This window comes from Festucalex cinctus, chromosome 4, assembly GCF_051991245.1.
Source record: "Festucalex cinctus isolate MCC-2025b chromosome 4, RoL_Fcin_1.0, whole genome shotgun sequence".
Lineage (NCBI taxonomy): Eukaryota > Metazoa > Chordata > Actinopteri > Syngnathiformes > Syngnathidae > Festucalex > Festucalex cinctus.
This window is the reverse complement of record NC_135414.1, coordinates 23,580,912-23,597,530: the sequence shown is the minus strand read 5'-3', so window position 1 is coordinate 23,597,530 and position 16,619 is coordinate 23,580,912. Positions and strand designations below refer to the sequence as shown.

The 16,619-nt window shown below is 40.3% G+C and overlaps 1 protein-coding gene across 3 annotated transcripts in view; it reads left to right on the top strand.

Annotated features, from left to right (window-relative positions):
• Positions 1-16,619, top strand: part of insyn1 (inhibitory synaptic factor 1) — a 148,450-nt gene that overhangs the window by 44,562 nt on the left and 87,269 nt on the right. For all 3 annotated transcript variants that reach the window (XR_013283268.1, XR_013283271.1, XM_077519780.1), the window contains exon 2: positions 13,395-13,461. The gene's annotated coding sequence lies outside the window, so the exon portion shown is untranslated. The remainder of the gene's footprint in view (positions 1-13,394; positions 13,462-16,619) is intronic.

The following is a 16,619-nucleotide window of genomic DNA, read 5'->3' as shown; positions in this document are numbered from 1 at the left end:
TGGTGGAGAAATTCTGGGTTTGAGCAGTTATTATTTAAATTGCATTGCAGAACAGATTGTTTACAGACATTTTTAGAAATGAGCAGTATTCTGCTCTTGCTACGTCCCCGCTAGGCGCTAGCTAGACAGATAACTTCTTTAATGATAACACCTGTTGATGGTTCTTGCACCCGTATTCACCGGAGAGATGATTCAAAGGCGTAAAACAACAAAATACTGTGCTCCACTTGCCTGCTATATGATTAACAATAGGCTAAGAGAGCATGCTAACCTTCGGTGTTAATCAGCTAACGTGCCTATCGCATTAGCTTAGATGCTAATTGCTAGCTCCATGCTAATCACAAGTAAACATACTTCTAGCATCTCTCTGATACAAACTTACAATTAACAACATCATGACTACTTTTCACACAGAACATAGACAATATAACACGTACAACATCTATTTTGCATGTCACAATAAGACACAACTTTAACCACAAATAAACAATATATGGCTCTTTAGGAGCCAGAGCAGGTATATAAAAGATTTTATTGGTTACTTAATTCCACACTAAATCGACAAGGACTGTGGAAACTCAACTATTTGTATCCAAGCCATTGAAAAAATACATTTTCCATAATATATCCTCTTTAAGACACATGGGAGCTGATTTAAATTGTGAAAAAATATCTATGCCTTGACTTGTTAGCCAGTTTTTTTTCATGTAACATTTGACATCGGACTCACATCTTGCTGTTGTGTTTATTATTGACACTTTCATTATATCTAACCATCATACATATCTTTGCATAAAACATAAGCATTTATTGCCATTCGCAAGTGTGAACGCATATAGACACTGATGGACTTGTCTGTTTCCTTGTGGCTTTGCAGCTACTTTGCATGGTGACTCAATTCCAAGGCTGTTAGAGCGCTGGGCTGTCCTTGGCTGTCACATCTCATCATTGGCCGTTCAGTGAGACAGCTGGGCAGGAGGCGTGGGTGGTGGGAGCGGTTGCAGGGGATGAGATGCAGGGGTGGGGGCAGCATTTGAGCAATGCAACAGGCCCGGACTGAGTGACAGATGATGGCGACTATTAGTGTTGGCTGTAGTTTTTACAGGGGGGAGTTTGGCCACAAGAGGGTTAATAAAGGGTGAAGAATGAGCTGGACGTAGGTGTTTTGGAGTGTACCCATGTGCGATAGGCGTCGGAAATCAACTTCTCCACAACGCAGCCTCCCACGTAAAAAACAGCACTGTCAAACAATCACACTGTTGTCTCCCTATTGATATTCCTCGCAGCTGTGGCCTTCATGCACTTCCAAGTCATCACGGGCTGCCTGCAGCAACCATGCATAATGGAACTCTGTACCACTTCTGTCCTCACTCTTTCTTCCTTCCTCCTCTTCTTCTTCTTCGACTTCCCCACAGAAAAGAATATGAGTCTTTCTTAATGTTTGTGCAGCAGCATAGTTATATTTAAAAATGCAAACTTCAGTCACAGAAGTGCACACACGAAAAGTTGGACTTGGATTCAGTGCAGCTGCATATGACTGAATGTTTGTTTGTGTGTTTGTTTTTTCACTGCCCTCCAAAAGTACTAGACCAGTGAGGTCAATTTAGTTTTTTTTTTTTCGTAAATTGAAAGCATTTCTGTTTGAAAGCAGAATACAGAGGGGTGCTCGGAGTTCAGTTGCCATGCACACACAGTAATAAAGTCATAATTGGGTGCGTAGGTATTTCTTTCTCATTTATGTGTGGACTACAAGTAAATAAATACAGCTGACTGATGATAATTATAATAAATTAAAATGATTGAACTGTCATTGTCCAAGAAAAAGCAAAACATTCTTTTTGTAAGTCAAATATTTTTTTAAACACAGAGAGAGCCTATATTTTAATACATGCAATTATTGTATAGAATGGTAAAAAAAAAAAAAAAGTACAGTATCATATAATCCTGTGGTGTCCAAACTACAGCACGAGAGCCATTTGCGGCCCACCATCTGTTTTTTAGTGGCCTGCAACATATACAAAAAAAATTCACTTGACATGGCCCACAGCCCAAATGGCAGAGGTGAGCACTTCCGTCATCACGTCGGCCCGTCACTGACGAATGCTAACCTTTCGGCAAGTGATTTATGACGCAAAGCCGCAAAAATAAATGCATGGACTGAGCACCAGTGATGGGAAAATGAAGCTTCATGAAGCACTTGCAATACATTTTTACTCCTGTAGATGGTGTGCTTGGTTTAAATATAAAGGCCAGTGCAATGGAAATTGATTACATTTCCACTGCATCTTTAAACCAACAGTGCCATCTAGAGGAGAAAAAAAAATGTCACAAGTGCTTCATGATACTTTCATGAAGCTTTTGTCCATCACAACTGAGCACCGACTGAAGCAGGTTTACCTTCATCAATTCGGGTCAGTACAGACGGTGGTTTTCAGTCTATTTTTTTTTCGAGGCTTTGCATCATAAAGTACCGTACTCGCCAAAAGAGAGGAAGCACTCGCCCTCCCCTCCACTTTTACAAAGAAATACATTTCAGCCAACACTACCTAGTCAGCACTTTTGCGTTACATGCTCCTTTGCACCTTTATCATTCTTTGCATTATTTACGCCCTCATTAGCACCACACAGGGAAACCCTCATCTCTACTTGGTGCGTTCAGGTATTGTACACCTCACATCCAAAAAGACAACACGCACCGTGAGGCACTCTCGGCTACCCGCGGAGCTTGTTAGCTTTGTCGACATGTGACGAAGAGTTAGCGAGACGTAGCAGATGTTACGCTGCCTGCAAAGAATGGCATGAAAGCTCGCGTTCATAAAAACTGCCTGCCACGCAGATCTTCAAAGTGCGTTAAAGGCATCTCCGACAACCTTTGTGGCTATATAAATGAACCAATGTTTGACTTCACCCCAACCCCCATGCTGCAATTCCCCTGCTGATTCCTCACCTGTCATCTCAGACGCCATAAATGTGTGTTTTGTTTTGTTATGCCTGCCAATGAGGACACTTCAACGCCGCATCAAGCTGCAACATTACAACAGCCTGTCCTCCATGTAGTGCAAAAACAGACTGGAGGGTAAAGCTGATGTATTCGTCTATTTTTACTAACATGACACACAAGTTGAAAGGTTCAAAATAGTGTAAATTCGGATTGTCGGTGATTCCTTTTGTTAAAAAAAATAAATAAATGGCACTTGTGACTACGTCGGATTTTATCCTATTTTCTCAAATCATCACGCCAATTTCTCCCATGGAGAACAAGAAAACTAGATAAAAATCTTTTAATTTTGTTCTCTGCAAGCACTGGTTCTCAAAATGGCTTCCCGGATGTATGAGTGCAAAAGTAAATGGAAATAATGATGTCCTTTTTAAAGAAGAAGCACTTACCTATGGGGACAGGCATGCTAATAAAAGACAAATATTGAGTTTTGTCGCAAAAGGTTCTACTCGAGTTTGGCATATGGCCTTAAATAGAATCCGCTTTCCTATTTTAGTCCCATTTTCCCCCCTTCACTTATAAAGAGGCATTATTCAAAAACAAGTTTTACGTTTTCATTTTTTCTCCTTCTGTCCTTTTCTTCGAGTTCCTATTTCTTAGTCCAACTACCAAAACAATGATATTCAAATTTATTGAAATTCACCTGCAATAAAATAATATAACACTAAAGTAGAGTAAAAGCACTTTTTGACTCATGAAAAAAGGTGTCAACAAAGCAAATACTTCTCACATTCCTTAATTGTGGAAAAAACACATCATCAATGGCCCATTACTTTAAAAAACAAACAACTTTTTTTTTTAACAGTCCTTATTTTTATTATTGTCATTTAAAATAAAATATAGAAACCTAAACACATCTCATTCTTGCATTTCCTCCACCTATTTTTAATTTGTTATACTTAGCAGCCTGGAGAAAGATATGCATACCAAAGTACAAATGCTAATTTGTATATGAGACCTAGCAAGAACCAGCGTCGCATAGAAAAGCAGTGAGTTGTTTACTTCATGAATGAAGACAGCTCAATTTTTAAATTGAATTTGTTTGTTATTGTTATGGCTGTCTGCCTATTATTGCTATAGCAAGATTGTACTCAGCATTAACAATGAGGCTAATTTGCATAACAAGCCAGGCCTTGTGTCACATTCCTTAATTGTGAGAAAAGGCGGGGTCTCATTCCGTCAAACCCTAGCTGTATATGTAGCTCAATTTTACATTGCAATACTTGGTCAACATAGTCTTATTGTACTGTGACAATTTGACAGAATCGCATGTGAGCACTGTGTGAAAAAACATTTCCAGTACGTTTTCCTCCATCGCTGGTATCTGGTATTTGATATTTTGTAGTCGCATTGTAAAAGACAAAGCAAAACAAGTCTCGTGTTACATTCATGCATAACTTGAGGCACATTTAGACGCCTATATGGGAAGCATAATTTATTCATGATAATGTGGTTATCGCGCCTACATGTGTGATATTTATACGCACATAAGGCGTACAAACACAAGTGTGTGCTTGTAGTGTTCTTTTTTTTTTATTATACTTGATAAAAAGTTGAAATGTAACACCATCTTCACCTACGCCAGGTTCACGTTTCCCAGACATTTAGACTTCCCCCATTCCCCAAATGAAGTCCTCATTTTCAGCTGGAGTGGTCGCAAGGCATAACGTACTTTTGTCGCTAGAATTACCTTATCTTCCGCTGGACATGGCTGACTGTCTCTAGCGGGGCAAGAAAGGATGGAGACTGCTGCTGGCTACCTTGACACATGTTGAAAGAGCGTGATGAGTCAGTGACAAGCAGTGGGCGGAAAAAATGGCCCCAAGCACTCTCTCCATGTGTCGATATTGATCACAGCAAGGAAAATGTACTTTTTTGAAAGACACGCCTGGCACTTAACCGCATTCGATGATACATTTGATGATTTTTCTTTTGGAATTTTTCTGTTTGGCAAAGTAGAATTTTTTTTTATGCTTTTATGCTATCGCCTACCCCGTGGCGTCAGCCCAGATTTCGGCACGTCACGTAGAAAACCCCCCAACTATTACATACCTTCAGTGCTTGTGTGAGAAGTAATTCCCCTCCATACCATTGGCGGCGGTAGTCATTATTCCTAAAGGCAACTGGAAACCTCTTTAGGGGGGCGGGATATAAAAACATAAACAATGCATACCGGTTACATTTTCTCTCACGATGTCCACTAGGGGTGTGCCAAAAAATCGATTGATAAAAGAATCGAGATTCTCATTTATTAATCGAATCGAATCAATATTTAATATCCAAAAATCGATTTTATTTAAATTAGAAATGAAGAAGAAGGGGAAAAGGCAGTTGTAGCCCACATGCTGTTTTTGTGGAAAAAGGCACTTACAATACAAAATTAATAAATGTTTAAACAAAAAAACAAAAAAAAGACACTTGAATGTCTATTTGTCATTTTGTCTTGCAAAGCAGACTGGAGTAGATCATGACAGTGTTGTGCATATCTGTAAATTGAAGCAGAAATCATTTTGAATCCAAAATCGTTTGAATCGAGAATCGAAAATCGATTCTGGATCCAATCATAATCGAATTGAATCGTGAGACAGCCAAAGATTCCCAGCCCTGATGTCCACCCATGTGAAATGAAACCCTCCGGCTTTTTGCACAGTATTGTATAATGCTGTCATTGTCAACCCTCACCTGCATAAATTCATTCTTAATTCTCTCCATGATCGAGCAAGGACATTTAGTCAAGACCCATCAAGATGCCCAAACATTTCCTTAAGAATCTGAACTGGAGAACCGAGCCAAGAACTATTGCCCAAAGCGATGAAATGAGTGGCAACGAGGCATCAGGGTCGAGCTGAATAATTCAGCCTCAGATCACAGAGCGTATTTATACTTCCACTGGCACATTCATCCCAACAATCCTCCATCTTTCTCCTTTGCCCAGAATTGAGCGACCTCACACCCACCACCCCCAGTCCTCCATAAATATGTGAAGCAACTAATGACTTCTCTTGAGGAATTAAAAAAAAAACAAAAAAAACATCATCAGACCGAATCTGAGTATTTTCACTGATTGTGAGGTTGACAATGCTTCAGTGTCACCAATTCTTTGCCAGATGACATTAAATGGTTTCCTTTCTTTATGTCTATCTAATGAATAAGAAATGAAACAAATGTGCCATCATGCAATCTCAATGAATGTTAAGTCATTTTTATGACACGATATGCAACTACACCAAAAGATCTTCATCCTGTCTATTTGATGTCATGTTTTTAATTAATTGGCCTCACGTGCTATTTGCATAACGGACATTACGATCCCGTCTGCCACACGGTCTTTATGCCAATATCGGTGCCTCTTCGCTGGATCGGAATCTTCTCTAAAAAGCCACAGTAAAAGCTGTCACTCGACAACAATGAATTAAGTTGTGAGTTATTCATTTGCGTTGATGACATTCTGGGATTCTTAACTCTTTTATTGACACACGTTATCAAAACTAAAAACTTTGATAGGACAAAGGCTTTGATCATTCACGAAAAGAGATACAATGCTTCCATCTGCTGGCCATAGTTAGAATATTTTTGATTCCACAACCCATTGACCAGGCAACTCTGCACTTGGACTTTGCACTGAGAAAAAAATAAATAAATAAAAAACTCTGTTGACGTCATTTAACGTTTATGGCGGCATACGTAGTGATTTTACTGATCGTTATTGAACGTTTTTGGCAGTCAAAGAGTTAAGGATGAGGCTGAGTGGACACGAGAACACTTAAGAAAAGGTTTCAATACTTGCCTGCGCTAGAGAAATCCGAGTGTATAGGACCAGTCAGTGCACTCAGAGATACTTCAATTGTAAGTCACCAAGCAAGCAACTCCTGGGGTTATTTGTTACACAGTGAAGTCCTAAAAGTTACAACCGAGGCCTGAATGAAAATGTGTTAATCTTACCCTCCTGGGAAGTCAACATGCTCAGGACTTTGGGAATCTTTCTTTCTTTTTGACTTTGGTAAATCTCTCTCTCTCTCTCTCTCTCTCTCTCTCTCTCTCTCTCTCTCTCTCTCTCTCTCTCTCTCTCTCTCTCTCTCTCTCTCTCTCTCTCTCTCTCTCTCTCTCTCTCTCTCTCTCTCTCTCTCTCTCTCTCTCTGTCTGTCTGTCTGTCTCTCTGTCTGTCTGCATGGTAACTGCATCAAAAGAATATCCCAATCTGCCCGTACCAAACTTTTTGTTCTAACTCAATGAGGCCAGTTTAGTTAACATATGTGGAAAAATCCAAAAATAACACCAATGTTGAATCACACAAAATGGCAGTCAGACGTGATTAGTGTTATTCCCGAACATTACATAAAATAAAAGTTTGCAAAGCAAAATTCAGAATGTAAAATGAAAAAGACATACATATAGACACACTCTGTACTTTGTTTTTGGCGTTACCAGAGTGTCCATAGGCATGATGACAACCTAGCGATGATCCAAAAAAAGAGTTGAACCCTAAACTGCTTGCGAGGCACTATATCGCTCATCACGATGCTTTTTTAACTCATTCACTGCCAATGACAACTATAGACGTCAAAAATCCAAGCAAACAGCCAGTGTTAATTTTGAAAAAAATTAAAATAAATTAAATTAAATTAAATTAAATTAAAATTTTAATTAAAAAAAAAGAAATTTCAATTTAGTTTTAGTTATAGTCTTCTGACTAAATATAATTAAAGCCTTAGTCATAACTTAGTCACCTGATTGTATTTGAGTTTTAATCCAACCTTTAGTCGACAAAAATAAGGAGCAATTTTAGTTGACTAAATTGACTTCTGGAGGTCGAGACCCAGTTTGTGGTCTCAGTAAGACCAAGACCGATCACTATGCACGATGGTAGCACTTAGCAATGAAAATGTTGTCATTGTTGTTATTAATAACAATGGGGATTAATAACTATGAATGAAAACAATGAATAACTAAAACTAAATTCAAATTTCTTGTCAAAATTTGCACTGGCTGTTTGCTTGGATTTTTTACGTCTATAGTCGTCATTGGCAGTGAATGAGTTAACCATAAAGTCAAGAATTTGTCCCAAATTTTCTGAGGGAAGTCTTAGTTTGAACTATCGGCACAAGTCTCTGTACTGGCTACTCGGCAATAAGTCGCTAGATATAAACCGAAGATCTGCTAGGTAAGTCGTTGGTTTCATCTGTGTAGTACCTGTAGTTTCATCACCATAATGCCATTTAGATGTAAAACGTGAATTATTTCCCCATCATAATCAAAGTGCGACGAATATGCTTGTAACCATACTCGTTGGTTTGGGTTATACCAAAATTCAATTACCTTGTTTATATAACAAACTCCCTATTAAGTAAAAATAAACTGAAGAGTGGTAGTGTCAGAGCACTCTAACATCATTTTCTGACTTTTCCTCCCCTGGTGTAGCCTATATTCACCATCCTGAAGTCACCAGAGTAGGTCAGTAGTAGAATGTGGTGTGTGCTGTCCAAAATATGAATTGCGTCAAAATAAAAAAAGAAGTGGGAAGGAGGTGTGCCGAGACACAGCAGAGATGACCCATATTGGTGCGACTCGTTATGGATTCACAAAGATGCTGCTGCGCTTGTTAGTGCTCGGCTGGGGGGAAGGCGATGGGAGATGCAGTTAGCTGTCGCGGCTCAACCCCTCTGCAATTCTATTACGCTTGTTTATAGGGCTTGGCAAACGGCACACTTACAAGGTACTCTAGCTTCTTAGAGAAGTTGAAAGAGGGTGGGGGCAGAATTTAGAGGAAATCCTGAGCAAAGTGAAGAGGAAAGGGGAAGTGAAAAGAGATTGGAAGTTGGAGATTAAACCGAGATGCGTGTCAAACTGCAAGTGCATGTTAACAGTACAAAAACACCATGGGATTAAAAGTGATGGATTATATTTTATAATCTGTGTCGAAATTTGAACCATCACATAATTTGAGAGACTCTTTTACACTTGCTGTAAAAGCAAGCTTGTTTAGGAATGGGAGTTGACCCAACAATTTTCTGTCACTGGACAAATTATCAATGATATTCTTGCACGGATATATGAAGTGTAACATTGGACAGTCACTTCTGGGTCAACAAAAAATGTTTATGCTTTTAGACATACTGTATTAGTAACTTTAGAGGAGTGGGGCAACATCTGTGTTGAGGAAAAAAAATACACAATGCTTCGGAAAAATTCCTCTATCTGGTAATAAATTTGCAGGGCCCGTTTTCCGTAGACTCCAACACATGCGCTCATCATAAAAAAATGGCACATCTTTATTTTTGTGCCAGGGCAAGTATAGTTTACCGTATTTTGCAATTTGGCAGATCACGCTACACCTTGCTGGGTGTTCCGGCGGACCGATGACATTTTCTACTACAGACAGAACCTGACAATTTGGTGTCCAAACGTAGAGTAAACCAGGTCTAAGTTGTGGCGCGCGGGGTGATTCAGTCGCATAGATTTTGCACTCAGCTGATGTGTGTGCTGGATGTCATCGTGTCAGCAGGTATCAAACCCTCTGAAAAGTTGTAGAAATGAATAAGATGTGGTTGGGGTGATGCTTGTTTGCACCCTGATCGGTATTAAAGATGTTTGTATGTTACATGGAAAAGCAATTAGCATTCCAGTAGATTGTGACTTGTGAACGCTCTCCAGGGAGCTATGAGACGCATTTGCAGTTCTTTGCATTTTTTTTTTTTACTTAATTCTTCCATTACCGTTCTTTTCATTTTGTTTTAAACTCCACTTTCTTTTACATTAATTGTAGGATAACAGCAATTCCTTTGCGCAAATATAAAATAAGGTCATGACTGTATTACAGTTGTGGTGCAGCCATTTTGTGGTGTAAAAGATGTTTCAGAGGTGGTTCCACTTTAAAAGGTATGCAACGTGTCACCGCTAATGTAAATTGTGAGCTGGTAACGGTTACTAGTTGCGATGCGTTTTGCTCAGCGGAGTGAAGATGATGGATGCGCCTGCAAATTACAGTTTCCGTGGGAGTTCCGTTTAAATGTAATTGCTTTGGATGTTTTCAGATTACCGCATCCTTTCTGTTGCGGGATTTACCGACCCCAAATGGTTTGCTGTATATGCGGGTATTTATCGCTGATTCTCTGACCTGTCAAAACTGAATACTGAAAGCGACCAATCACCGTATCACAGAGGTGAAATTGAGTTTATTGCAGGATAACAACAAAGCTCACCCAATTTTAATTTTATAGTCAAGTGTTGAATAATTTATGCACATGAATGGCCTTCTATTGAATATATTTCCTATCTCTTTCATCTTTGAATTTCTCCGTGATTCCATCCCTTCTTCATGTTTTAGGTCAAAGCTTTGACATCACGTACTGTACAATATCACAGCCTATATTTCAACATGACGCCATCGTCAGCTTTCCACATTTCTCTGCGGCTCATTGCAGAAGTATAATCAAGGCTAATGACTCGATAAATTCAACAAAAATAAATCTGCCACCAAGAGTTTGAATTAAACAGAACACAAACATGGATTTTCAGTCCTTAGAAAAAATAAATAAATGAAAAATAACAGCACCAGCCAGTGGATTAATGGGAATATTGTATGTTGATGCAGCCATTCCAATTCGCTCTGTTATTACAGCGCAACCTCCAAACAACTCAACCCTTTATGTCACGTCATGCTCAAAGCCTACGAAGCCATACTGTTTTGGCAGTAAGCTGCTAACAGAAACAATTTCCAAGAATTAAAAGACAAACTGTGATTGCAACAGAATGTGTTCGACAAAGCCATAATCCAAATGTTGTCGTGAAAGCTAGCGAAAGATGGCGCATTAGGCAGTGCATTGGTCTGAATTGTCCAGACCCACTACACATTTGTTTTCATATGTTATTTCATGTGTCATTTGTCGCTATGGGTGGGTGAGTGGTTAGCACGTCCGCCTCCCAGTACTGAGGACTCGGGTTCGAGTCCAGGCTCCGTCCTTCCTGGGTGGAGTTTGCATGTTCTCCCCGTGCCTGCGTGGGTCTTCTCCGGGTACTCCGGTCTCCTCCCACATTCCAAAGAAATGCATGGCAGGTTAATTGGGTGCTCCGAATTATCCCAAGGTGTGCTTGTGTGCATTGTTGTTGCAAATACATACATTTAAGCAACTCAAAATTAGTATTAAAAATCTTTTGTTTTTGTTAACGATTATGCCGATTTTTGTAATTGTGGAGTGTTTAATCCATATGACAAATAAGGCTTATATTTCTCAAAGACTTTAGGGTCTTTGACTTTGGAGAGAAAATTGTATTTATTTGCTAACCAATGTCTGACCCTCCAAAAGTTCACATGTACTATGTTGATGTGCAGTAAAACACATTAAAACTCATCCGTTGTGATGGACACAGGAGCTTCATAGCGACTCTCTCGTTGTGTGCCGTCAGTGTTTTCACAATGGCCATGACACGCTTCTAATGAGCCGCCACCACAACTTCCATATAAAAAAGTACAGATGGAGCAATTCAGCGCGGGACTGGTTGGTGATATATCACACGAGCGTATGAGATAGGGAGCCGAAAGCCTTCAGTGTTGAGCAGGATGTTAGTCATTGAGGCCTGTGGCCATTTCATTACCCTACATTTCCAACCCGTTTTGATATGAAATGATATAGTAGCTGGATATTTATCCTAGAATACACTTTAAAAGCACAGGCTACCACTGCACCATGTGGTCATACAAATGAAAAAGGAGTGCAAATGGATGTGATAAGTGGTATGTAGTCATATAGTTGGACAACTAATTTCCCATCTGTCCCTTCTTGGAAGCACTGTAATCGTCACAATTACAGCTGAATCTGTAAAACGAATCACCCCGAGTTTAAACAAATTGGAACTCAACCAATATTTTTGGAAATAATATGTCTCCAAAGTCACATAAACATTTTGAGTTTGAACCACAGTAATGCTTAGCATCAAATCAAATCAAATCATACTGCAGTCACGTGGAATTGTTGATTAATCGTGTCTTAAAGAACCCTGGTTTAATTTCCCATTTACTCTTTTTGGAGTCACAATTACTGTCGGACACCCTTGAGTTTGAACAATTATTTAAAAACTCCTCTAAAGTTGCATACAAATTCTCAATGGCTTCTAACTGCCAACTCTTTGAAATCACTCAAGTCATCCTCAAATAACAGTCCATTAATTGAGTGTTAAGAATCCTCTCAATTGTGTGTAATTGTTGATTGATTATCCTGAATGCTTTTATTTTGAAGGTCTGACTTTTGGCATGACGTTATGCACATGTTGCCCGAAAGGCAGAAAGGGAGGGAATCCATCCATCCAATTTCTTAACCGCTTGCTCCTCACAAGGGTTGTGGGGGTGCTGGAGCCTATCCCAGCTGGCTCCGGGCAGTAGGCAAGATACACCCTGAACTGGTTTCCAGCCAATTGCAGGGCGCACAGAGACGAACAACCATCCACACTCGCAAGCACACCTAGGGACAATTCGGAGCGCCCAATTAACCTGCCATGCATGTCTTTGGAATGTGGGAGGAGACCGGAGTACCCGGAAAGGACCCACACAGGCACGGGGCGAACATGCAAACTCCACCCAGGAAGGCCGGAGCCTAGACTCGATCTTGCGTCCTCAGTACTGGGAAGCAGATGTGCTAACCACTCAATCACCGTGCCGCCCAGAGAGGGAGTCTTCAAATTTAAAAACTTCCAAATTTTCATTTGAAAATTCGGTCACATGAAAACTGCAGTTTAACTGCACTTCATTAAAACAAAAATCACCGCCAAAGTTAAACCAAAAAATACTCTACATTATCACTTCTTTAGACATTTAGGGTTTGTTCTTCATCCAAGACGGATGATATTAAAAGTGACCCAAGGTGCTTGAAGGAGCTGAGGTGAAATGTCAGCGCAGTCATTGCTTTTTTTTGTTTTTTTCCCATCACTGCCAATGAGCGATGGGCTTGCCTAATGGTCGGTTTGTGCTCACCTCATCAAAAATACATTGTGTTGTCCATGCTTCCAAGTTATCTCGGCAGGTCAATACGAAAATGGCCTCAAGAAGACTCGCAATGGCCTCTCGCCGCAATTAGAATTCGGGAAGAGCCCCCATTAGTGCCCTTTTGTTATATGCAGTGACATGCTCCCAGTGGAGACGGTCTGATTTGTTAGGCACTTTTGAAGGGGCCCTCAACCTCTTGGCTTTTCCTTCAGTATTTTTTAACTTTCGTATAACTCTTTAAAATCTTTTAAAAGGCCTGAGAAGAGAGTGTCCATCCAATGGCTTGCATGCCATATCATGCAGTGAGAAAAATCCTTCATTATTTTACGGTTGTACCTTGACTTTTGATTTGTTTGTGTGACCAAGCTTGTAAGGCCATCCATCCATCCATCCATTTACTCAACCGCTTTTCCTCACTAGGGTCGCAGGGGTGCCGGAGCCTATCCCAGCTGACTTCGGAACTGGTAGCCAGCCAATCGCAGAGCTTGTAAGTCAATTTACTTATCTATACTGTACAATCAGTGTTAGCCATTGAAAAGAATTGAAATACCATCAATCAGTTCCAGCATCCCAAAAACATAAAAATAATGTAAAAAATACTGTATAAAGAAAATGAAGTGGTTTTATTCATTACTGTAGTTTAGGACAAACTGAGTCACAAAAACACTGGGGTGCTCACTATTGTTTAACAAGGAAAAAATAAATAAATGAATAAGTGGACGGTATGTGCTGCTTTGAAGACCTACCCCCTTTTTTTTTTTTTTTTTTTCGTGCAGTTCCTTCGACCCCAATATTAGATTTGGAAGAGGCATCTTTTGTTGAATTATTTGTTCTATAGCAGTAGTATAGTCGTAGTAGTAGTAGTAGTGTTCTATAGTTATCATTCTTTAATTAAAAAAAATATATATATATATGCAAGTTTGCTCCTGTAAACAAACATCATTGAGCATATAATTCATACATGCATTTAAGGTAAGTTGTAAAAAGTCTGAAGTCCTCTTGTTTATGTTTAACAAATTTAAAACATCATAAATCATGCTGTTTCTACTAAGTACTGTGTTATCCAATTTCGATACTGTAAATGTAAAGGATCGTATGTCGAGAAACGTTTCTTGGGAGGAGCAATATGGCGGCCTCGCAGCTTCAAATGTCTTGGCCCATCGGCTTTCCAGTCATATATTCAGATCAGTGGTCTGGATGCACTCTGACGCTACGCTGTTATTGAAGCTTTACATACATGGCGTTAGAAAGCTGTAATAAATTTCAGAGGCCCACATTTATTCATAATCGAGTGATTTCAGCTGGAAAAATACGACAGAAACGCCCACTCTTCATGATGAGACCGCCGACCCTCCCAGGCCATGAACATGCACATCATTCGCCACCATTGGGTTGGAAAAGTAAATGAGAAATCAATCAAACACTTAAGCCTCGTTTCATTGTAGAAGAGAACTGATCCATCACGGGGGTGTTACGGTTGGAGGCAGCCTGGTCTCGAGCGCCGCCCCAAAAAAAAATGCAAACATGCGGGATCCCAGGTTGAAATATTAAAAGGTCAGCGTACAGGCAAGAGGTGCCGTTAACGATCTGTCCGTCCTTTCCGGTTTGTCCACATGAGACACTACAGTACATCTGGCCATGCAACATGCAGATGCCAGCTGCGCTTTAGCCTCGTAAATCACTACTCTCAGTGAGCCAACATTTGTAAAAAATGTGGATTACCATGACAATGAGAATAAAAAATGTCATTGTGAGCGTACTCTCGGTGGAAATTAGACACATTTAGTCATGAACTGCAGATGCATTCAAAATGGAAATGAATCCTTCTTTGATCATTTATCATGTTATCTTGGGGGTTCCTCAAACAGTTGGCTTGTAACAATAAACATTTCTGAACTCTGCTTGAATACCAAGGAACATCCCTCCATCCGTTTTCTATAGCCTTTGTCCTCGTTGATTGATACACGGATTACCATGTCCTGGTCGCCAGCCAATCACAGAGCACATAGAAAATTACAAAGCATCTGATATTCTTATTGGACTTAAATGATTCATTGGAACCACTGATGGCATCTCTCCAAAGTGGAACATAATGTGTTCTGTGATGCTGGTTGACTTTCAAGTTGTTATGGTTTTAAGACAATTTTTCCATAGGAAATATTGTATAATAAAATGGCTCTACCATAAAACCTTAGCATAGTTTAGCATAGGTTACCTTATCATCTACTTGGTAAAATGAATTTATGTATGTTACTGAAAAACAACTTGTCAGCAGAGCCAGTTTTGTGTCACTCTTTAATATATAGATCATTTTAAATACATACTTCCATCCACCCATTTTCTTGACCGCTTATTCCTCACAAGGGACGTGGGGGGTGCTGGAGCCTATCTCAGCTGGCTCTGGGCAGTAGGCGGGGCACACCCTGGACTGGTTGCCAGCCAATCGCAGGGCACACAGAGACGGACAACCATCCACACTCGCAAGCACACCTAGGGACAATTCGGAGCGCCCAATTAACCTGCCATGCATTTCTTTGGAATGTGGGAGGAGCCCGGAGTACCCGGAGAAGACCCACGCAGGCACGGGGAGAACATGCAAACTCCACCCAGGAAGGCCAGAGCCCGCACTCGAACCCGAGTCCTCAGAACTGGGAGGCGGACGTGCTAACCACTCAATATCCGTGCGGCCCTAAAAAAAACATTTATATATCCCAATATAGTATTTTCCTTAAAAGTACTTGAAATTAATGTCAATTTTCTATTCTTCTAATTTCTCATTTCTAGTTCCTGATCGTAAAATGTCGCTAGTACTGACACCGTGAAATAAGCCCAGGTATTGGCCCGAACCCCTATTTGCCCATCCCTAATATTAAGTAAGTTGTTTGTTTGCAAGCATGCTTTTTCTTATCCACAGTGCTGCTCTCAAAATGTTTATTTTTTTTATAGGCCTACATAATTTTTGTCAAATAACTCAATTGTACAACTTGAACCAAATGAATGCCAACTGGGACTTGGCAATGAAGTGTGGAAAAAGTGCACACGCCACCGTGTCAGTAAACCAATTCTGTGCATGCATGGAGCCGTAATCGCTGCGATATCGAACATGTGACCAGAAATGCTCACAGTTGCACAATGGGGAGGCCTTTGGGTGCAAAAAAACGACGGGAGATGTGCCATCACGAGGGGGCTGCACACAAAAGGCGCATCCTCAGCTTTTGGGGGCGTTACAATGCTTTGCCTTAGGGCACATTGACAGCAGCCAGTACTAATTTCCACTATTCTGGTGTGTGAGTCTTAAATCAACCGCAATCTGATCCCTGACTGAGATACATAGCATTGCCTTTTTTTGGTTTTGTTTCAGAATCATTGTACAAAGATGCATGTATGATGTAAGGATCTAACCTCAAAAGCCAGATTCATAATTGTGACTCACTCAAGGAGGTTCATCACGTTATCAATCTGGGACTTTACTCGGCAGATCCGTTCGGGAAAGTAGGGACTTGCTGTACAATACTTCGAGCTGATTGGACGAGGCGGCATCTTCGCACATTTGTTTTGACCAGTCACGGCAACGGATGAAAATGTCGTCTTCCGTCAGCGCGAACATCTTTACCAGATAAAAAAATGCATGAAGCGCCTCTCGCT